At 37.8% G+C, this 22,938-nt stretch overlaps 2 non-coding genes across 2 annotated transcripts; both read left to right on the forward strand.

The window, feature by feature from the left end:
- The first annotated feature begins 14,028 nt into the window (after positions 1-14,028).
- TRNAT-UGU (transfer RNA threonine (anticodon UGU)) lies at positions 14,029-14,102 on the forward strand. Its single transcript has one exon. It is a non-coding gene; the product is annotated as a tRNA-Thr (tRNA).
- Positions 14,103-14,879: 777 nt separating this feature from the next.
- Positions 14,880-14,953, forward strand: TRNAT-UGU (transfer RNA threonine (anticodon UGU)). Its single transcript has one exon. It is a non-coding gene; the product is annotated as a tRNA-Thr (tRNA).
- The last annotated feature ends 7,985 nt before the right edge of the window (positions 14,954-22,938 follow it).

Genomic DNA, 22,938 nt, shown 5'->3' on the forward strand with positions numbered 1-22,938 from the left:
GCATGCAGAGCACAATGGTTTAGTAGTCATACGCCATAACCACTCGGCAGCTCGTCTACAGGAAGAGTCTGTAGCCAGATGATGTGATCTAATGAGGATTTTGACAAGTCTGTGCAATTTCACTAAAGATTGTGTATGAGCTTCTGGCAAAGTGGCTCTTATCATATCTACAACAGTGGATTATGTCAAGAGTTGGACAAGCTAAAACTTTATCAGAGATTAACCAAAGTTTAGGGTTTGAATATCAATAATTCAATAAAGATTGTATTTTTTGTCACTATTGAAGCCCTGAAAATTAGTCCAGTAAAGAAAGAATTTGCATTAGTCGTCTATCTCTAGACATTTAAGGACACTGAAAGACATGAGGTGAGGGCGACTCTACCAGTAGTGCTTTTCTAATCTTACTCAAAGTGGTGCTGTGGCTTAGTTGGTTAAAGCGCCTGTCTTGTAAACAGGAGATCCTGAGTTCGAATCTCAGCAGTGCCTTCTTTTCATAGCCTCAGTACTGAAGTTTCTATGTTTAACAAAGTACTTTCCTTGTAAAAATACTATAAAGTCAAACTTGTCTTTCTCATATCCCTTCCTTAGATAGTGCAATGGAGAGATTCTAAATCTGTGTTGTCTAAGTACTCAAAAGGAAGAAGATGTCAGCCAATGTAGGATGGCATCAAGCATGCCAAATGAAAACAGTGGGTTTACTTTTGCCAGACTGAAATGTTAGAAAAGTTTGATAGCAGCCTTCTTGAACAGGAAATGCTGGAAATATTCACTGCTTGGGCTGAAAAAGATAATTTAGAGTTTCAACATTGGAGATGAAGATTACTTCAACAAGTATGGGATTCAAAAACCATGCATGCAGAGCACAATGGATTAGTAGTCATACGCCATAACCACTCGGCAGCTCGTCTACAGGAAGAGTCTGTAGCCAGATGATGTGATCTAATGAGGATTTTGACAAGTCTGTGCAATTTCACTAAAGATTGTGTATGAGCTTCTGGCAAAGTGGCTCTTATCATATCTACAACAGTGGATTATGTCAAGAGTTGGACAAGCTAAAACTTTATCAGAGATTAACCAAAGTTTAGGGTTTTAATATCAATAATTCAATAAAGATTGTATTTTTTGTCACTATTGAAGCCCTGAAAATTAGTCCAGTAAAGAAAGAATTTGCATTAGTCGTCTATCTCTAGACATTTAAGGACACTGAAAGACATGAGGTGAGGGCGACTCTACCAGTAGTGCTTTTCTAATCTTACTCAAAGTGGTGCTGTGGCTTAGTTGGTTAAAGCGCCTGTCTTGTAAACAGGAGATCCTGAGTTCGAATCGCAGCAGTGCCTTCTTTTCATAGCCTCAGTACTGAAGTTTCTATGTTTAACAAAGTACTTTCCTTGTAAAAATACTATAAAGTCAAACTTGTCTTTCTCATATCCCTTCCTTAGATAGTGCAATGGAGAGATTCTAAATCTGTGTTGTCTAAGTACTCAAAAGGAAGAAGATGTCAGCCAATGTAGGATGGCATCAAGCATGCCATATGAAAACAGTGGGTTTACTTTTGCCAGACTGAAATGTTAGAAAAGTTTGATAGCAGCCTTCTTGAACAGGAAATGCTGGAAATATTCACTGCTTGGGCTGAAAAAGATAATTTAGAGTTTCAACATTGGAGATGAAGATTACTTCAACAAGTATGGGATTCAAAAACCATGCATGCAGAGCACAATGGATTAGTAGTCATACGCCATAACCACTCGGCAGCTCGTCTACAGGAAGAGTCTGTAGCCAGATGATGTGATCTAATGAGGATTTTGACAAGTCTGTGCAATTTCACTAAAGATTGTGTATGAGCTTCTGGCAAAGTGGCTCTTATCATATCTACAACAGTGGATTATGTCAAGAGTTGGACAAGCTAAAACTTTATCAGAGATTAACCAAAGTTTAGGGTTTGAATATCAATAATTCAATAAAGATTGTATTTTTTGTCACTATTGAAGCCCTGAAAATTAGTCCAGTAAAGAAAGAATTTGCATTAGTCGTCTATCTCTAGACATTTAAGGACACTGAAAGACATGAGGTGAGGGCGACTCTACCAGTAGTGCTTTTCTAATCTTACTCAAAGTGGTGCTGTGGCTTAGTTGGTTAAAGCGCCTGTCTTGTAAACAGGAGATCCTGAGTTCGAATCTCAGCAGTGCCTTCTTTTCATAGCCTCAGTACTGAAGTTTCTATGTTTAACAAAGTACTTTCCTTGTAAAAATACTATAAAGTCAAACTTGTCTTTCTCATATCCCTTCCTTAGATAGTGCAATGGAGAGATTCTAAATCTGTGTTGTCTAAGTACTCAAAAGGAAGAAGATGTCAGCCAATGTAGGATGGCATCAAGCATGCCAAATGAAAACAGTGGGTTTACTTTTGCCAGACTGAAATGTTAGAAAAGTTTGATAGCAGCCTTCTTGAACAGGAAATGCTGGAAATATTCACTGCTTGGGCTGAAAAAGATAATTTAGAGCTTCAACATTGGAGATGAAGATTACTTCAACAAGTATGGGATTCAAAAACCATGCATGCAGAGCACAATGGATTAGTAGTCATACGCCATAACCACTCGGCAGCTCGTCTACAGGAAGAGTCTGTAGCCAGATGATGTGATCTAATGAGGATTTTGACAAGTCTGTGCAATTTCACTAAAGATTGTGTATGAGCTTCTGGCAAAGTGGCTCTTATCATATCTACAACAGTGGATTATGTCAAGAGTTGGACAAGCTAAAACTTTATCAGAGATTAACCAAAGTTTAGGGTTTTAATATCAATAATTCAATAAAGATTGTATTTTTTGTCACTATTGAAGCCCTGAAAATTAGTCCAGTAAAGAAAGAATTTGCATTAGTCGTCTATCTCTAGACATTTAAGGACACTGAAAGACATGAGGTGAGGGCGACTCTACCAGTAGTGCTTTTCTAATCTTACTCAAAGTGGTGCTGTGGCTTAGTTGGTTAAAGCGCCTGTCTTGTAAACAGGAGATCCTGAGTTCGAATCGCAGCAGTGCCTTCTTTTCATAGCCTCAGTACTGAAGTTTCTATGTTTAACAAAGTACTTTCCTTGTAAAAATACTATAAAGTCAAACTTGTCTTTCTCATATCCCTTCCTTAGATAGTGCAATGGAGAGATTCTAAATCTGTGTTGTCTAAGTACTCAAAAGGAAGAAGATGTCAGCCAATGTAGGATGGCATCAAGCATGCCATATGAAAACAGTGGGTTTACTTTTGCCAGACTGAAATGTTAGAAAAGTTTGATAGCAGCCTTCTTGAACAGGAAATGCTGGAAATATTCACTGCTTGGGCTGAAAAAGATAATTTAGAGTTTCAACATTGGAGATGAAGATTACTTCAACAAGTATGGGATTCAAAAACCATGCATGCAGAGCACAATGGATTAGTAGTCATACGCCATAACCACTCGGCAGCTCGTCTACAGGAAGAGTCTGTAGCCAGATGATGTGATCTAATGAGGATTTTGACAAGTCTGTGCAATTTCACTAAAGATTGTGTATGAGCTTCTGGCAAAGTGGCTCTTATCATATCTACAACAGTGGATTATGTCAAGAGTTGGACAAGCTAAAACTTTATCAGAGATTAACCAAAGTTTAGGGTTTGAATATCAATAATTCAATAAAGATTGTATTTTTTGTCACTATTGAAGCCCTGAAAATTAGTCCAGTAAAGAAAGAATTTGCATTAGTCGTCTATCTCTAGACATTTAAGGACACTGAAAGACATGAGGTGAGGGCGACTCTACCAGTAGTGCTTTTCTAATCTTACTCAAAGTGGTGCTGTGGCTTAGTTGGTTAAAGCGCCTGTCTTGTAAACAGGAGATCCTGAGTTCGAATCTCAGCAGTGCCTTCTTTTCATAGCCTCAGTACTGAAGTTTCTATGTTTAACAAAGTACTTTCCTTGTAAAAATACTATAAAGTCAAACTTGTCTTTCTCATATCCCTTCCTTAGATAGTGCAATGGAGAGATTCTAAATCTGTGTTGTCTAAGTACTCAAAAGGAAGAAGATGTCAGCCAATGTAGGATGGCATCAAGCATGCCAAATGAAAACAGTGGGTTTACTTTTGCCAGACTGAAATGTTAGAAAAGTTTGATAGCAGCCTTCTTGAACAGGAAATGCTGGAAATATTCACTGCTTGGGCTGAAAAAGATAATTTAGAGCTTCAACATTGGAGATGAAGATTACTTCAACAAGTATGGGATTCAAAAACCATGCATGCAGAGCACAATGGATTAGTAGTCATACGCCATAACCACTCGGCAGCTCGTCTACAGGAAGAGTCTGTAGCCAGATGATGTGATCTAATGAGGATTTTGACAAGTCTGTGCAATTTCACTAAAGATTGTGTATGAGCTTCTGGCAAAGTGGCTCTTATCATATCTACAACAGTGGATTATGTCAAGAGTTGGACAAGCTAAAACTTTATCAGAGATTAACCAAAGTTTAGGGTTTTAATATCAATAATTCAATAAAGATTGTATTTTTTGTCACTATTGAAGCCCTGAAAATTAGTCCAGTAAAGAAAGAATTTGCATTAGTCGTCTATCTCTAGACATTTAAGGACACTGAAAGACATGAGGTGAGGGCGACTCTACCAGTAGTGCTTTTCTAATCTTACTCAAAGTGGTGCTGTGGCTTAGTTGGTTAAAGCACCTGTCTTGTAAACAGGAGATCCTGAGTTCGAATCTCAGCAGTGCCTTCTTTTCATAGCCTCAGTACTGAAGTTTCTATGTTTAACAAAGTACTTTCCTTGTAAAAATACTATAAAGTCAAACTTGTCTTTCTCATATCCCTTCCTTAGATAGTGCAATGGAGAGATTCTAAATCTGTGTTGTCTAAGTACTCAAAAGGAAGAAGATGTCAGCCAATGTAGGATGGCATCAAGCATGCCAAATGAAAACAGTGGGTTTACTTTTGCCAGACTGAAATGTTAGAAAAGTTTGATAGCAGCCTTCTTGAACAGGAAATGCTGGAAATATTCACTGCTTGGGCTGAAAAAGATAATTTAGAGCTTCAACATTGGAGATGAAGATTACTTCAACAAGTATGGGATTCAAAAACCATGCATGCAGAGCACAATGGATTAGTAGTCATACGCCATAACCACTCGGCAGCTCGTCTACAGGAAGAGTCTGTAGCCAGATGATGTGATCTAATGAGGATTTTGACAAGTCTGTGCAATTTCACTAAAGATTGTGTATGAGCTTCTGGCAAAGTGGCTCTTATCATATCTACAACAGTGGATTATGTCAAGAGTTGGACAAGCTAAAACTTTATCAGAGATTAACCAAAGTTTAGGGTTTTAATATCAATAATTCAATAAAGATTGTATTTTTTGTCACTATTGAAGCCCTGAAAATTAGTCCAGTAAAGAAAGAATTTGCATTAGTCGTCTATCTCTAGACATTTAAGGACACTGAAAGACATGAGGTGAGGGCGACTCTACCAGTAGTGCTTTTCTAATCTTACTCAAAGTGGTGCTGTGGCTTAGTTGGTTAAAGCACCTGTCTTGTAAACAGGAGATCCTGAGTTCGAATCTCAGCAGTGCCTTCTTTTCATAGCCTCAGTACTGAAGTTTCTATGTTTAACAAAGTACTTTCCTTGTAAAAATACTATAAAGTCAAACTTGTCTTTCTCATATCCCTTCCTTAGATAGTGCAATGGAGAGATTCTAAATCTGTGTTGTCTAAGTACTCAAAAGGAAGAAGATGTCAGCCAATGTAGGATGGCATCAAGCATGCCAAATGAAAACAGTGGGTTTACTTTTGCCAGACTGAAATGTTAGAAAAGTTTGATAGCAGCCTTCTTGAACAGGAAATGCTGGAAATATTCACTGCTTGGGCTGAAAAAGATAATTTAGAGTTTCAACATTGGAGATGAAGATTACTTCAACAAGTATGGGATTCAAAAACCATGCATGCAGAGCACAATGGATTAGTAGTCATACGCCATAACCACTCGGCAGCTCGTCTACAGGAAGAGTCTGTAGCCAGATGATGTGATCTAATGAGGATTTTGACAAGTCTGTGCAATTTCACTAAAGATTGTGTATGAGCTTCTGGCAAAGTGGCTCTTATCATATCTACAACAGTGGATTATGTCAAGAGTTGGACAAGCTCAAACTTTATCAGAGATTAACCAAAGTTTAGGGTTTTAATATCAATAATTCAATAAAGATTGTATTTTTTGTCACTATTGAAGCCCTGAAAATTAGTCCAGTAAAGAAAGAATTTGCATTAGTCGTCTATCTCTAGACATTTAAGGACACTGAAAGACATGAGGTGAGGGCGACTCTACCAGTAGTGCTTTTCTAATCTTAATCAAAGTGGTGCTGTGGCTTAGTTGGTTAAAGCGCCTGTCTTGTAAACAGGAGACCCTGAGTTCGAATCTCAGCAGTGCCTTCTTTTCATAGCCTCAGTACTGAAGTTTCTATGTTTAACAAAGTACTTTCCTTGTAAAAATACTATAAAGTCAAACTTGTCTTTCTCATATCCCTTCCTTAGATAGTGCAATGGAGAGATTCTAAATCTGTGTTGTCTAAGTACTCAAAAGGAAGAAGATGTCAGCCAATGTAGGATGGCATCAAGCATGCCAAATGAAAACAGTGGGTTTACTTTTGCCAGACTGAAATGTTAGAAAAGTTTGATAGCAGCCTTCTTGAACAGGAAATGCTGGAAATATTCACTGCTTGGGCTGAAAAAGATAATTTAGAGTTTCAACATTGGAGATGAAGATTACTTCAACAAGTATGGGATTCAAAAACCATGCATGCAGAGCACAATGGATTAGTAGTCATACGCCATAACCACTCGGCAGCTCGTCTACAGGAAGAGTCTGTAGCCAGATGATGTGATCTAATGAGGATTTTGACAAGTCTGTGCAATTTCACTAAAGATTGTGTATGAGCTTCTGGCAAAGTGGCTCTTATCATATCTACAACAGTGGATTATGTCAAGAGTTGGACAAGCTCAAACTTTATCAGAGATTAACCAAAGTTTAGGGTTTTAATATCAATAATTCAATAAAGATTGTATTTTTTGTCACTATTGAAGCCCTGAAAATTAGTCCAGTAAAGAAAGAATTTGCATTAGTCGTCTATCTCTAGACATTTAAGGACACTGAAAGACATGAGGTGAGGGCGACTCTACCAGTAGTGCTTTTCTAATCTTAATCAAAGTGGTGCTGTGGCTTAGTTGGTTAAAGCGCCTGTCTTGTAAACAGGAGATCCTGAGTTCGAATCTCAGCAGTGCCTTCTTTTCATAGCCTCAGTACTGAAGTTTCTATGTTTAACAAAGTACTTTCCTTGTAAAAATACTATAAAGTCAAACTTGTCTTTCTCATATCCCTTCCTTAGATAGTGCAATGGAGAGATTCTAAATCTGTGTTGTCTAAGTACTCAAAAGGAAGAAGATGTCAGCCAATGTAGGATGGCATCAAGCATGCCAAATGAAAACAGTGGGTTTACTTTTGCCAGACTGAAATGTTAGAAAAGTTTGATAGCAGCCTTCTTGAACAGGAAATGCTGGAAATATTCACTGCTTGGGCTGAAAAAGATAATTTAGAGTTTCAACATTGGAGATGAAGATTACTTCAACAAGTATGGGATTCAAAAACCATGCATGCAGAGCACAATGGATTAGTAGTCATACGCCATAACCACTCGGCAGCTCGTCTACAGGAAGAGTCTGTAGCCAGATGATGTGATCTAATGAGGATTTTGACAAGTCTGTGCAATTTCACTAAAGATTGTGTATGAGCTTCTGGCAAAGTGGCTCTTATCATATCTACAACAGTGGATTATGTCAAGAGTTGGACAAGCTCAAACTTTATCAGAGATTAACCAAAGTTTAGGGTTTTAATATCAATAATTCAATAAAGATTGTATTTTTTGTCACTATTGAAGCCCTGAAAATTAGTCCAGTAAAGAAAGAATTTGCATTAGTCGTCTATCTCTAGACATTTAAGGACACTGAAAGACATGAGGTGAGGGCGACTCTACCAGTAGTGCTTTTCTAATCTTACTCAAAGTGGTGCTGTGGCTTAGTTGGTTAAAGCGCCTGTCTTGTAAACAGGAGATCCTGAGTTCGAATCTCAGCAGTGCCTTCTTTTCATAGCCTCAGTACTGAAGTTTCTATGTTTAACAAAGTACTTTCCTTGTAAAAATACTATAAAGTCAAACTTGTCTTTCTCATATCCCTTCCTTAGATAGTGCAATGGAGAGATTCTAAATCTGTGTTGTCTAAGTACTCAAAAGGAAGAAGATGTCAGCCAATGTAGGATGGCATCAAGCATGCCAAATGAAAACAGTGGGTTTACTTTTGCCAGACTGAAATGTTAGAAAAGTTTGATAGCAGCCTTCTTGAACAGGAAATGCTGGAAATATTCACTGCTTGGGCTGAAAAAGATAATTTAGAGTTTCAACATTGGAGATGAAGATTACTTCAACAAGTATGGGATTCAAAAACCATGCATGCAGAGCACAATGGATTAGTAGTCATACGCCATAACCACTCGGCAGCTCGTCTACAGGAAGAGTCTGTAGCCAGATGATGTGATCTAATGAGGATTTTGACAAGTCTGTGCAATTTCACTAAAGATTGTGTATGAGCTTCTGGCAAAGTGGCTCTTATCATATCTACAACAGTGGATTATGTCAAGAGTTGGACAAGCTCAAACTTTATCAGAGATTAACCAAAGTTTAGGGTTTTAATATCAATAATTCAATAAAGATTGTATTTTTTGTCACTATTGAAGCCCTGAAAATTAGTCCAGTAAAGAAAGAATTTGCATTAGTCGTCTATCTCTAGACATTTAAGGACACTGAAAGACATGAGGTGAGGGCGACTCTACCAGTAGTGCTTTTCTAATCTTACTCAAAGTGGTGCTGTGGCTTAGTTGGTTAAAGCGCCTGTCTTGTAAACAGGAGATCCTGAGTTCGAATCTCAGCAGTGCATTCTTTTCATAGCCTCAGTACTGAAGTTTCTATGTTTAACAAAGTACTTTCCTTGTAAAAATACTATAAAGTCAAACTTGTCTTTCTCATATCCCTTCCTTAGATAGTGCAATGGAGAGATTCTAAATCTGTGTTGTCTAAGTACTCAAAAGGAAGAAGATGTCAGCCAATGTAGGATGGCATCAAGCATGCCAAATGAAAACAGTGGGTTTACTTTTGCCAGACTGAAATGTTAGAAAAGTTTGATAGCAGCCTTCTTGAACAGGAAATGCTGGAAATATTCACTGCTTGGGCTGAAAAAGATAATTTAGAGTTTCAACATTGGAGATGAAGATTACTTCAACAAGTATGGGATTCAAAAACCATGCATGCAGAGCACAATGGATTAGTAGTCATACGCCATAACCACTCGGCAGCTCGTCTACAGGAAGAGTCTGTAGCCAGATGATGTGATCTAATGAGGATTTTGACAAGTCTGTGCAATTTCACTAAAGATTGTGTATGAGCTTCTGGCAAAGTGGCTCTTATCATATCTACAACAGTGGATTATGTCAAGAGTTGGACAAGCTCAAACTTTATCAGAGATTAACCAAAGTTTAGGGTTTTAATATCAATAATTCAATAAAGATTGTATTTTTTGTCACTATTGAAGCCCTGAAAATTAGTCCAGTAAAGAAAGAATTTGCATTAGTCGTCTATCTCTAGACATTTAAGGACACTGAAAGACATGAGGTGAGGGCGACTCTACCAGTAGTGCTTTTCTAATCTTACTCAAAGTGGTGCTGTGGCTTAGTTGGTTAACGCGCCTGTCTTGTAAACAGGAGATCCTGAGTTCGAATCTCAGCAGTGCATTCTTTTCATAGCCTCAGTACTGAAGTTTCTATGTTTAACAAAGTACTTTCCTTGTAAAAATACTATAAAGTCAAACTTGTCTTTCTCATATCCCTTCCTTAGATAGTGCAATGGAGAGATTCTAAATCTGTGTTGTCTAAGTACTCAAAAGGAAGAAGATGTCAGCCAATGTAGGATGGCATCAAGCATGCCAAATGAAAACAGTGGGTTTACTTTTGCCAGACTGAAATGTTAGAAAAGTTTGATAGCAGCCTTCTTGAACAGGAAATGCTGGAAATATTCACTGCTTGGGCTGAAAAAGATAATTTAGAGTTTCAACATTGGAGATGAAGATTACTTCAACAAGTATGGGATTCAAAAACCATGCATGCAGAGCACAATGGATTAGTAGTCATACGCCATAACCACTCGGCAGCTCGTCTACAGGAAGAGTCTGTAGCCAGATGATGTGATCTAATGAGGATTTTGACAAGTCTGTGCAATTTCACTAAAGATTGTGTATGAGCTTCTGGCAAAGTGGCTCTTATCATATCTACAACAGTGGATTATGTCAAGAGTTGGACAAGCTAAAACTTTATCAGAGATTAACCAAAGTTTAGGGTTTTAATATCAATAATTCAATAAAGATTGTATTTTTTGTCACTATTGAAGCCCTGAAAATTAGTCCAGTAAAGAAAGAATTTGCATTAGTCGTCTATCTCTAGACATTTAAGGACACTGAAAGACATGAGGTGAGGGCGACTCTACCAGTAGTGCTTTTCTAATCTTACTCAAAGTGGTGCTGTGGCTTAGTTGGTTAAAGCGCCTGTCTTGTAAACAGGAGATCCTGACTTCGAATCTCAGCAGTGCCTTCTTTTCATAGCCTCAGTACTGAAGTTTCTATGTTTAACAAAGTACTTTCCTTGTAAAAATACTATAAAGTCAAACTTGTCTTTCTCATATCCCTTCCTTAGATAGTGCAATGGAGAGATTCTAAATCTGTGTTGTCTAAGTACTCAAAAGGAAGAAGATGTCAGCCAATGTAGGATGGCATCAAGCATGCCAAATGAAAACAGTGGGTTTACTTTTGCCAGACTGAAATGTTAGAAAAGTTTGATAGCAGCCTTCTTGAACAGGAAATGCTGGAAATATTCACTGCTTGGGCTGAAAAAGATAATTTAGAGTTTCAACATTGGAGATGAAGATTACTTCAACAAGTATGGGATTCAAAAACCATGCATGCAGAGCACAATGGATTAGTAGTCATACGCCATAACCACTCGGCAGCTCGTCTACAGGAAGAGTCTGTAGCCAGATGATGTGATCTAATGAGGATTTTGACAAGTCTGTGCAATTTCACTAAAGATTGTGTATGAGCTTCTGGCAAAGTGGCTCTTATCATATCTACAACAGTGGATTATGTCAAGAGTTGGACAAGCTAAAACTTTATCAGAGATTAACCAAAGTTTAGGGTTTTAATATCAATAATTCAATAAAGATTGTATTTTTTGTCACTATTGAAGCCCTGAAAATTAGTCCAGTAAAGAAAGAATTTGCATTAGTCGTCTATCTCTAGACATTTAAGGACACTGAAAGACATGAGGTGAGGGCGACTCTACCAGTAGTGCTTTTCTAATCTTACTCAAAGTGGTGCTGTGGCTTAGTTGGTTAAAGCGCCTGTCTTGTAAACAGGAGATCCTGACTTCGAATCTCAGCAGTGCCTTCTTTTCATAGCCTCAGTACTGAAGTTTCTATGTTTAACAAAGTACTTTCCTTGTAAAAATACTATAAAGTCAAACTTGTCTTTCTCATATCCCTTCCTTAGATAGTGCAATGGAGAGATTCTAAATCTGTGTTGTCTAAGTACTCAAAAGGAAGAAGATGTCAGCCAATGTAGGATGGCATCAAGCATGCCAAATGAAAACAGTGGGTTTACTTTTGCCAGACTGAAATGTTAGAAAAGTTTGATAGCAGCCTTCTTGAACAGGAAATGCTGGAAATATTCACTGCTTGGGCTGAAAAAGATAATTTAGAGTTTCAACATTGGAGATGAAGATTACTTCAACAAGTATGGGATTCAAAAACCATGCATGCAGAGCACAATGGATTAGTAGTCATACGCCATAACCACTCGGCAGCTCGTCTACAGGAAGAGTCTGTAGCCAGATGATGTGATCTAATGAGGATTTTGACAAGTCTGTGCAATTTCACTAAAGATTGTGTATGAGCTTCTGGCAAAGTGGCTCTTATCATATCTACAACAGTGGATTATGTCAAGAGTTGGACAAGCTCAAACTTTATCAGAGATTAACCAAAGTTTAGGGTTTTAATATCAATAATTCAATAAAGATTGTATTTTTTGTCACTATTGAAGCCCTGAAAATTAGTCCAGTAAAGAAAGAATTTGCATTAGTCGTCTATCTCTAGACATTTAAGGACACTGAAAGACATGAGGTGAGGGCGACTCTACCAGTAGTGCTTTTCTAATCTTACTCAAAGTGGTGCTGTGGCTTAGTTGGTTAAAGCGCCTGTCTTGTAAACAGGAGATCCTGAGTTCGAATCTCAGCAGTGCCTTCTTTTCATAGCCTCAGTACTGAAGTTTCTATGTTTAACAAAGTACTTTCCTTGTAAAAATACTATAAAGTCAAACTTGTCTTTCTCATATCCCTTCCTTAGATAGTGCAATGGAGAGATTCTAAATCTGTGTTGTCTAAGTACTCAAAAGGAAGAAGATGTCAGCCAATGTAGGATGGCATCAAGCATGCCAAATGAAAACAGTGGGTTTACTTTTGCCAGACTGAAATGTTAGAAAAGTTTGATAGCAGCCTTCTTGAACAGGAAATGCTGGAAATATTCACTGCTTGGGCTGAAAAAGATAATTTAGAGTTTCAACATTGGAGATGAAGATTACTTCAACAAGTATGGGATTCAAAAACCATGCATGCAGAGCACAATGGATTAGTAGTCATACGCCATAACCACTCGGCAGCTCGTCTACAGGAAGAGTCTGTAGCCAGATGATGTGATCTAATGAGGATTTTGACAAGTCTGTGCAATTTCACTAAAGATTGTGTATGAGCTTCTGGCAAAGTGTCTCTTATCATATCTACAACAGTGGATTATGTCAAGAGTTGGACAAGCTAAAACTTTATCAGAGATTAACCAAAGTTTAGGGTTTTAATATCAATAATTCAATAAAGATTGTATTTTTTGTCACTATTGAAGCCCTGAAAATTAGTCCAGTAAAGAAAGAATTTGCATTAGTCGTCTATCTCTAGACATTTAAGGACACTGAAAGACATGAGGTGAGGGCGACTCTACCAGTAGTGCTTTTCTAATCTTACTCAAAGTGGTGCTGTGGCTTAGTTGGTTAAAGCGCCTGTCTTGTAAACAGGAGATCCTGAGTTCGAATCTCAGCAGTGCCTTCTTTTCATAGCCTCAGTACTGAAGTTTCTATGTTTAACAAAGTACTTTCCTTGTAAAAATACTATAAAGTCAAACTTGTCTTTCTCATATCCCTTCCTTAGATAGTGCAATGGAGAGATTCTAAATCTGTGTTGTCTAAGTACTCAAAAGGAAGAAGATGTCAGCCAATGTAGGATGGCATCAAGCATGCCAAATGAAAACAGTGGGTTTACTTTTGCCAGACTGAAATGTTAGAAAAGTTTGATAGCAGCCTTCTTGAACAGGAAATGCTGGAAATATTCACTGCTTGGGCTGAAAAAGATAATTTAGAGTTTCAACATTGGAGATGAAGATTACTTCAACAAGTATGGGATTCAAAAACCATGCATGCAGAGCACAATGGATTAGTAGTCATACGCCATAACCACTCGGCAGCTCGTCTACAGGAAGAGTCTGTAGCCAGATGATGTGATCTAATGAGGATTTTGACAAGTCTGTGCAATTTCACTAAAGATTGTGTATGAGCTTCTGGCAAAGTGGCTCTTATCATATCTACAACAGTGGATTATGTCAAGAGTTGGACAAGCTAAAACTTTATCAGAGATTAACCAAAGTTTAGGGTTTTAATATCAATAATTCAATAAAGATTGTATTTTTTGTCACTATTGAAGCCCTGAAAATTAGTCCAGTAAAGAAAGAATTTGCATTAGTCGTCTATCTCTAGACATTTAAGGACACTGAAAGACATGAGGTGAGGGCGACTCTACCAGTAGTGCTTTTCTAATCTTACTCAAAGTGGTGCTGTGGCTTAGTTGGTTAAAGCGCCTGTCTTGTAAACAGGAGGTCCTGAGTTCGAATCTCAGCAGTGCCTTCTTTTCATAGCCTCAGTACTGAAGTTTCTATGTTTAACAAAGTACTTTCCTTGTAAAAATACTATAAAGTCAAACTTGTCTTTCTCATATCCCTTCCTTAGATAGTGCAATGGAGAGATTCTAAATCTGTGTTGTCTAAGTACTCAAAAGGAAGAAGATGTCAGCCAATGTAGGATGGCATTAAGCATGCCAAATGAAAACAGTGGGTTTACTTTTGCCAGACTGAAATGTTAGAAAAGTTTGATAGCAGCCTTCTTGAACAGGAAATGCTGGAAATATTCACTGCTTGGGCTGAAAAAGATAATTTAGAGTTTCAACATTGGAGATGAAGATTACTTCAACAAGTATGGGATTCAAAAACCATGCATGCAGAGCACAATGGATTAGTAGTCATACGCCATAACCACTCGGCAGCTCGTCTACAGGAAGAGTCTGTAGCCAGATGATGTGATCTAATGAGGATTTTGACAAGTCTGTGCAATTTCACTAAAGATTGTGTATGAGCTTCTGGCAAAGTGGCTCTTATCATATCTACAACAGTGGATTATGTCAAGAGTTGGACAAGCTAAAACTTTATCAGAGATTAACCAAAGTTTAGGGTTTTAATATCAATAATTCAATAAAGATTGTATTTTTTGTCACTATTGAAGCCCTGAAAATTAGTCCAGTAAAGAAAGAATTTGCATTAGTCGTCTATCTCTAGACATTTAAGGACACTGAAAGACATGAGGTGAGGGCGACTCTACCAGTAGTGCTTTTCTAATCTTACTCAAAGTGGTGCTGTGGCTTAGTTGGTTAAAGCGCCTGTCTTGTAAACAGGAGGTCCTGAGTTCGAATCTCAGCAGTGCCTTCTTTTCATAGCCTCAGTACTGAAGTTTCTATGTTTAACAAAGTACTTTCCTTGTAAAAATACTATAAAGTCAAACTTGTCTTTCTCATATCCCTTCCTTAGATAGTGCAATGGAGAGATTCTAAATCTGTGTTGTCTAAGTACTCAAAAGGAAGAAGATGTCAGCCAATGTAGGATGGCATCAAGCATGCCAAATGAAAACAGTGGGTTTCCTTTTGCCAGACTGAAATGTTAGAAAAGTTTGATAGCAGCCTTCTTGAACAGGAAATGCTGGAAATATTCACTGCTTGGGCTGAAAAAGATAATTTAGAGTTTCAACATTGGAGATGAAGATTACTTCAACAAGTATGGGATTCAAAAACCATGCATGCAGAGCACAATGGATTAGTAGTCATACGCCATAACCACTCGGCAGCTCGTATACAGGAAGAGTCTGTAGCCAGATGATGTGATCTAATGAGGATTTTGACAAGTCTGTGCAATTTCACTAAAGATTGTGTATGAGCTTCTGGCAAAGTGGCTCTTATCATATCTACAACAGTGGATTATGTCAAGAGTTGGACAAGCTAAAACTTTATCAGAGATTAACCAAAGTTTAGGGTTTTAATATCAATAATTCAATAAAGATTGTATTTTTTGTCACTATTGAAGCCCTGAAAATTAGTCCAGTAAAGAAAGAATTTGCATTAGTCGTCTATCTCTAGACATTTAAGGACACTGAAAGACATGAGGTGAGGGCGACTCTACCAGTAGTGCTTTTCTAATCTTACTCAAAGTGGTGCTGTGGTTTAGTTGGTTAAAGCGCCTGTCTTGTAAACAGGAGATCCTGAGTTCGAATCTCAGCAGTGCCTTCTTTTCATAGCCTCAGTACTGAAGTTTCTATGTTTAACAAAGTACTTTCCTTGTAAAAATACTATAAAGTCAAACTTGTCTTTCTCATATCCCTTCCTTAGATAGTGCAATGGAGAGATTCTAAATCTGTGTTGTCTAAGTACTCAAAAGGAAGAAGATGTCAGCCAATGTAGGATGGCATCAAGCATGCCAAATGAAAACAGTGGGTTTACTTTTGCCAGACTGAAATGTTAGAAAAGTTTGATAGCAGCCTTCTTGAACAGGAAATGCTGGAAATATTCACTGCTTGGGCTGAAAAAGATAATTTAGAGTTTCAACATTGGAGATGAAGATTACTTCAACAAGTATGGGATTCAAAAACCATGCATGCAGAGCACAATGGATTAGTAGTCATACGCCATAACCACTCGGCAGCTCGTCTACAGGAAGAGTCTGTAGCCAGATGATGTGATCTAATGAGGATTTTGACAAGTCTGTGCAATTTCACTAAAGATTGTGTATGAGCTTCTGGCAAAGTGGCTCTTATCATATCTACAACAGTGGATTATGTCAAGAGTTGGACAAGCTAAAACTTTATCAGAGATTAACCAAAGTTTAGGGTTTTAATATCAATAATTCAATAAAGATTGTATTTTTTGTCACTATTGAAGCCCTGAAAATTAGTCCAGTAAAGAAAGAATTTGCATTAGTCGTCTATCTCTAGACATTTAAGGACACTGAAAGACATGAGGTGAGGGCGACTCTACCAGTAGTGCTTTTCTAATCTTACTCAAAGTGGTGCTGTGGCTTAGTTGGTTAAAGCGCCTGTCTTGTAAACAGGAGATCCTGAGTTCGAATCTCAGCAGTGCCTTCTTTTCATAGCCTCAGTACTGAAGTTTCTATGTTTAACAAAGTACTTTCCTTGTAAAAATACTATAAAGTCAAACTTGTCTTTCTCATATCCCTTCCTTAGATAGTGCAATGGAGAGATTCTAAATCTGTGTTGTCTAAGTACTCAAAAGGAAGAAGATGTCAGCCAATGTAGGATGGCATCAAGCATGCCAAATGAAAACAGTGGGTTTACTTTTGCCAGACTGAAATGTTAGAAAAGTTTGATAGCAGCCTTCTTGAACAGGAAATGCTGGAAATATTCACTGCTTGGGCTGAAAAAGATAATTTAGAGTTTCAACATTGGAGATGAAGATTACTTCAACAAGTATGGGATTCAAAAACCATGCATGCAGAGCACAATGGATTAGTAGTCATACGCCATAACCACTCGGCAGCTCGTCTACAGGAAGAGTCTGTAGCCAGATGATGTGATCTAATGAGGATTTTGACAAGTCTGTGCAATTTCACTAAAGATTGTGTATGAGCTTCTGGCAAAGTGGCTCTTATCATATCTACAACAGTGGATTATGTCAAGAGTTGGACAAGCTAAAACTTTATCAGAGATTAACCAAAGTTTAGGGTTTTAATATCAATAATTCAATAAAGATTGTATTTTTTGTCACTATTGAAGCCCTGAAAATTAGTCCAGTAAAGAAAGAATTTGCATTAGTCGTCTATCTCTAGACATTTAAGGACACTGAAAGACATGAGGTGAGGGCGACTCTACCAGTAGTGCTTTTCTAATCTTACTCAAAGTGGTGCTGTGGCTTAGTTGGTTAAAGCGCCTGTCTTGTAAACAGGAGATCCTGAGTTCGAATCTCAGCAGTGCCTTCTTTTCATAGCCTCAGTACTGAAGTTTCTATGTTTAACAAAGTACTTTCCTTGTAAAAATACTATAAAGTCAAACTTGTCTTTCTCATATCCCTTCCTTAGATAGTGCAATGGAGAGATTCTAAATCTGTGTTGTCTAAGTACTCAAAAGGAAGAAGATGTCAGCCAATGTAGGATGGCATCAAGCATGCCAAATGAAAACAGTGGGTTTACTTTTGCCAGACTGAAATGTTAGAAAAGTTTGATAGCAGCCTTCTTGAACAGGAAATGCTGGAAATATTCACTGCTTGGGCTGAAAAAGATAATTTAGAGTTTCAACATTGGAGATGAAGATTACTTCAACAAGTATGGGATTCAAAAACCATGCATGCAGAGCACAATGGATTAGTAGTCATACGCCATAACCACTCGGCAGCTCGTCTACAGGAAGAGTCTGTAGCCAGATGATGTGATCTAATGAGGATTTTGACAAGTCTGTGCAATTTCACTAAAGATTGTGTATGAGCTTCTGGCAAAGTGGCTCTTATCATATCTACAACAGTGGATTATGTCAAGAGTTGGACAAGCTAAAACTTTATCAGAGATTAACCAAAGTTTAGGGTTTTAATATCAATAATTCAATAAAGATTGTATTTTTTGTCACTATTGAAGCCCTGAAAATTAGTCCAGTAAAGAAAGAATTTGCATTAGTCGTCTATCTCTAGACATTTAAGGACACTGAAAGACATGAGGTGAGGGCGACTCTACCAGTAGTGCTTTTCTAATCTTACTCAAAGTGGTGCTGTGGCTTAGTTGGTTAAAGCGCCTGTCTTGTAAACAGGAGATCCTGAGTTCGAATCTCAGCAGTGCCTTCTTTTCATAGCCTCAGTACTGAAGTTTCTATGTTTAACAAAGTACTTTCCTTGTAAAAATACTATAAAGTCAAACTTGTCTTTCTCATATCCCTTCCTTAGATAGTGCAATGGAGAGATTCTAAATCTGTGTTGTCTAAGTACTCAAAAGGAAGAAGATGTCAGCCAATGTAGGATGGCATCAAGCATGCCAAATGAAAACAGTGGGTTTACTTTTGCCAGACTGAAATGTTAGAAAAGTTTGATAGCAGCCTTCTTGAACAGGAAATGCTGGAAATATTCACTGCTTGGGCTGAAAAAGATAATTTAGAGTTTCAACATTGGAGATGAAGATTACTTCAACAAGTATGGGATTCAAAAACCATGCATGCAGAGCACAATGGATTAGTAGTCATACGCCATAACCACTCGGCAGCTCGTCTACAGGAAGAGTCTGTAGCCAGATGATGTGATCTAATGAGGATTTTGACAAGTCTGTGCAATTTCACTAAAGATTGTGTATGAGCTTCTGGCAAAGTGGCTCTTATCATATCTACAACAGTGGATTATGTCAAGAGTTGGACAAGCTAAAACTTTATCAGAGATTAACCAAAGTTTAGGGTTTTAATATCAATAATTCAATAAAGATTGTATTTTTTGTCACTATTGAAGCCCTGAAAATTAGTCCAGTAAAGAAAGAATTTGCATTAGTCGTCTATCTCTAGACATTTAAGGACACTGAAAGACATGAGGTGAGGGCGACTCTACCAGTAGTGCTTTTCTAATCTTACTCAAAGTGGTGCTGTGGCTTAGTTGGTTAAAGCGCCTGTCTTGTAAACAGGAGATCCTGAGTTCGAATCTCAGCAGTGCCTTCTTTTCATATCCTCAGTACTGAAGTTTCTATGTTTAACAAAGTACTTTCCTTGTAAAAATACTATAAAGTCAAACTTGTCTTTCTCATATCCCTTCCTTAGATAGTGCAATGGAGAGATTCTAAATCTGTGTTGTCTAAGTACTCAAAAGGAAGAAGATGTCAGCCAATGTAGGATGGCATCAAGCATGCCAAATGAAAACAGTGGGTTTACTTTTGCCAGACTGAAATGTTAGAAAAGTTTGATAGCAGCCTTCTTGAACAGGAAATGCTGGAAATATTCACTGCTTGGGCTGAAAAAGATAATTTAGAGTTTCAACATTGGAGATGAAGATTACTTCAACAAGTATGGGATTCAAAAACCATGCATGCAGAGCACAATGGATTAGTAGTCATACGCCATAACCACTCGGCAGCTCGTCTACAGGAAGAGTCTGTAGCCAGATGATGTGATCTAATGAGGATTTTGACAAGTCTGTGCAATTTCACTAAAGATTGTGTATGAGCTTCTGGCAAAGTGGCTCTTATCATATCTACAACAGTGGATTATGTCAAGAGTTGGACAAGCTAAAACTTTATCAGAGATTAACCAAAGTTTAGGGTTTTAATATCAATAATTCAATAAAGATTGTATTTTTTGTCACTATTGAAGCCCTGAAAATTAGTCCAGTAAAGAAAGAATTTGCATTAGTCGTCTATCTCTAGACATTTAAGGACACTGAAAGACATGAGGTGAGGGCGACTCTACCAGTAGTGCTTTTCTAATCTTACTCAAAGTGGTGCTGTGGCTTAGTTGGTTAAAGCGCCTGCCTTGTAAACAGGAGGTCCTGAGTTCGAATCTCAGCAGTGCCTTCTTTTCATAGCCTCAGTACTGAAGTTTCTATGTTTAACAAAGTACTTTCCTTGTAAAAATACTATAAAGTCAAACTTGTCTTTCTCATATCCCTTCCTTAGATAGTGCAATGGAGAGATTCTAAATCTGTGTTGTCTAAGTACTCAAAAGGAAGAAGATGTCAGCCAATGTAGGATGGCATCAAGCATGCCAAATGAAAACAGTGGGTTTCCTTTTGCCAGACTGAAATGTTAGAAAAGTTTGATAGCAGCCTTCTTGAACAGGAAATGCTGGAAATATTCACTGCTTGGGCTGAAAAAGATAATTTAGAGTTTCAACATTGGAGATGAAGATTACTTCAACAAGTATGGGATTCAAAAACCATGCATGCAGAGCACAATGGATTAGTAGTCATACGCCATAACCACTCGGCAGCTCGTATACAGGAAGAGTCTGTAGCCAGATGATGTGATCTAATGAGGATTTTGACAAGTCTGTGCAATTTCACTAAAGATTGTGTATGAGCTTCTGGCAAAGTGGCTCTTATCATATCTACAACAGTGGATTATGTCAAGAGTTGGACAAGCTAAAACTTTATCAGAGATTAACCAAAGTTTAGGGTTTTAATATCAATAATTCAATAAAGATTGTATTTTTTGTCACTATTGAAGCCCTGAAAATTAGTCCAGTAAAGAAAGAATTTGCATTAGTCGTCTATCTCTAGACATTTAAGGACACTGAAAGACATGAGGTGAGGGCGACTCTACCAGTAGTGCTTTTCTAATCTTGCTCAAAGTGGTGCTGTGGTTTAGTTGGTTAAAGCGCCTGTCTTGTAAACAGGAGATCCTGAGTTCGAATCTCAGCAGTGCCTTCTTTTCATAGCCTCAGTACTGAAGTTTCTATGTTTAACAAAGTACTTTCCTTGTAAAAATACTATAAAGTCAAACTTGTCTTTCTCATATCCCTTCCTTAGATAGTGCAATGGAGAGATTCTAAATCTGTGTTGTCTAAGTACTCAAAAGGAAGAAGATGTCAGCCAATGTAGGATGGCATCAAGCATGCCAAATGAAAACAGTGGGTTTACTTTTGCCAGACTGAAATGTTAGAAAAGTTTGATAGCAGCCTTCTTGAACAGGAAATGCTGGAAATATTCACTGCTTGGGCTGAAAAAGATAATTTAGAGTTTCAACATTGGAGATGAAGATTACTTCAACAAGTATGGGATTCAAAAACCATGCATGCAGAGCACAATGGATTAGTAGTCATACGCCATAACCACTCGGCAGCTCGTCTACAGGAAGAGTCTGTAGCCAGATGATGTGATCTAATGAGGATTTTGACAAGTCTGTGCAATTTCACTAAAGATTGTGTATGAGCTTCTGGCAAAGTGGCTCTTATCATATCTACAACAGTGGATTATGTCAAGAGTTGGACAAGCTAAAACTTTATCAGAGATTAACCAAAGTTTAGGGTTTTAATATCAATAATTCAATAAAGATTGTATTTTTTGTCACTATTGAAGCCCTGAAAATTAGTCCAGTAAAGAAAGAATTTGCATTAGTCGTCTATCTCTAGACATTTAAGGACACTGAAAGACATGAGGTGAGGGCGACTCTACCAGTAGTGCTTTTCTAATCTTACTCAAAGTGGTGCTGTGGCTTAGTTGGTTAAAGCGCCTGTCTTGTAAACAGGAGATCCTGACTTCGAATCTCAGCAGTGCCTTCTTTTCATAGCCTCAGTACTGAAGTTTCTATGTTTAACAAAGTACTTTCCTTGTAAAAATACTATAAAGTCAAACTTGTCTTTCTCATATCCCTTCCTTAGATAGTGCAATGGAGAGATTCTAAATCTGTGTTGTCTAAGTACTCAAAAGGAAGAAGATGTCAGCCAATGTAGGATGGCATCAAGCATGCCAAATGAAAACAGTGGGTTTACTTTTGCCAGACTGAAATGTTAGAAAAGTTTGATAGCAGCCTTCTTGAACAGGAAATGCTGGAAATATTCACTGCTTGGGCTGAAAAAGATAATTTAGAGTTTCAACATTGGAGATGAAGATTACTTCAACAAGTATGGGATTCAAAAACCATGTATGCAGAGCACAATGGATTAGTAGTCATACGCCATAACCACTCGGCAGCTCGTCTACAGGAAGAGTCTGTAGCCAGATGATGTGATCTAATGAGGATTTTGACAAGTCTGTGCAATTTCACTAAAGATTGTGTATGAGCTTCTGGCAAAGTGGCTCTTATCATATCTACAACAGTGGATTATGTCAAGAGTTGGACAAGCTCAAACTTTATCAGAGATTAACCAAAGTTTAGGGTTTTAATATCAATAATTCAATAAAGATTGTATTTTTTGTCACTATTGAAGCCCTGAAAATTAGTCCAGTAAAGAAAGAATTTGCATTAGTCGTCTATCTCTAGACATTTAAGGACACTGAAAGACATGAGGTGAGGGCGACTCTACCAGTAGTGCTTTTCTAATCTTACTCAAAGTGGTGCTGTGGCTTAGTTGGTTAAAGCGCCTGTCTTGTAAACAGGAGATCCTGAGTTCGAATCTCAGCAGTGCCTTCTTTTCATAGCCTCAGTACTGAAGTTTCTATGTTTAACAAAGTACTTTCCTTGTAAAAATACTATAAAGTCAAACTTGTCTTTCTCATATCCCTTCCTTAGATAGTGCAATGGAGAGATTCTAAATCTGTGTTGTCTAAGTACTCAAAAGGAAGAAGATGTCAGCCAATGTAGGATGGCATCAAGCATGCCAAATGAAAACAGTGGGTTTACTTTTGCCAGACTGAAATGTTAGAAAAGTTTGATAGCAGCCTTCTTGAACAGGAAATGCTGGAAATATTCACTGCTTGGGCTGAAAAAGATAATTTAGAGTTTCAACATTGGAG

Source organism: Anomaloglossus baeobatrachus, unplaced genomic scaffold (assembly GCF_048569485.1).
Source record: "Anomaloglossus baeobatrachus isolate aAnoBae1 unplaced genomic scaffold, aAnoBae1.hap1 Scaffold_577, whole genome shotgun sequence".
Lineage (NCBI taxonomy): Eukaryota > Metazoa > Chordata > Amphibia > Anura > Aromobatidae > Anomaloglossus > Anomaloglossus baeobatrachus.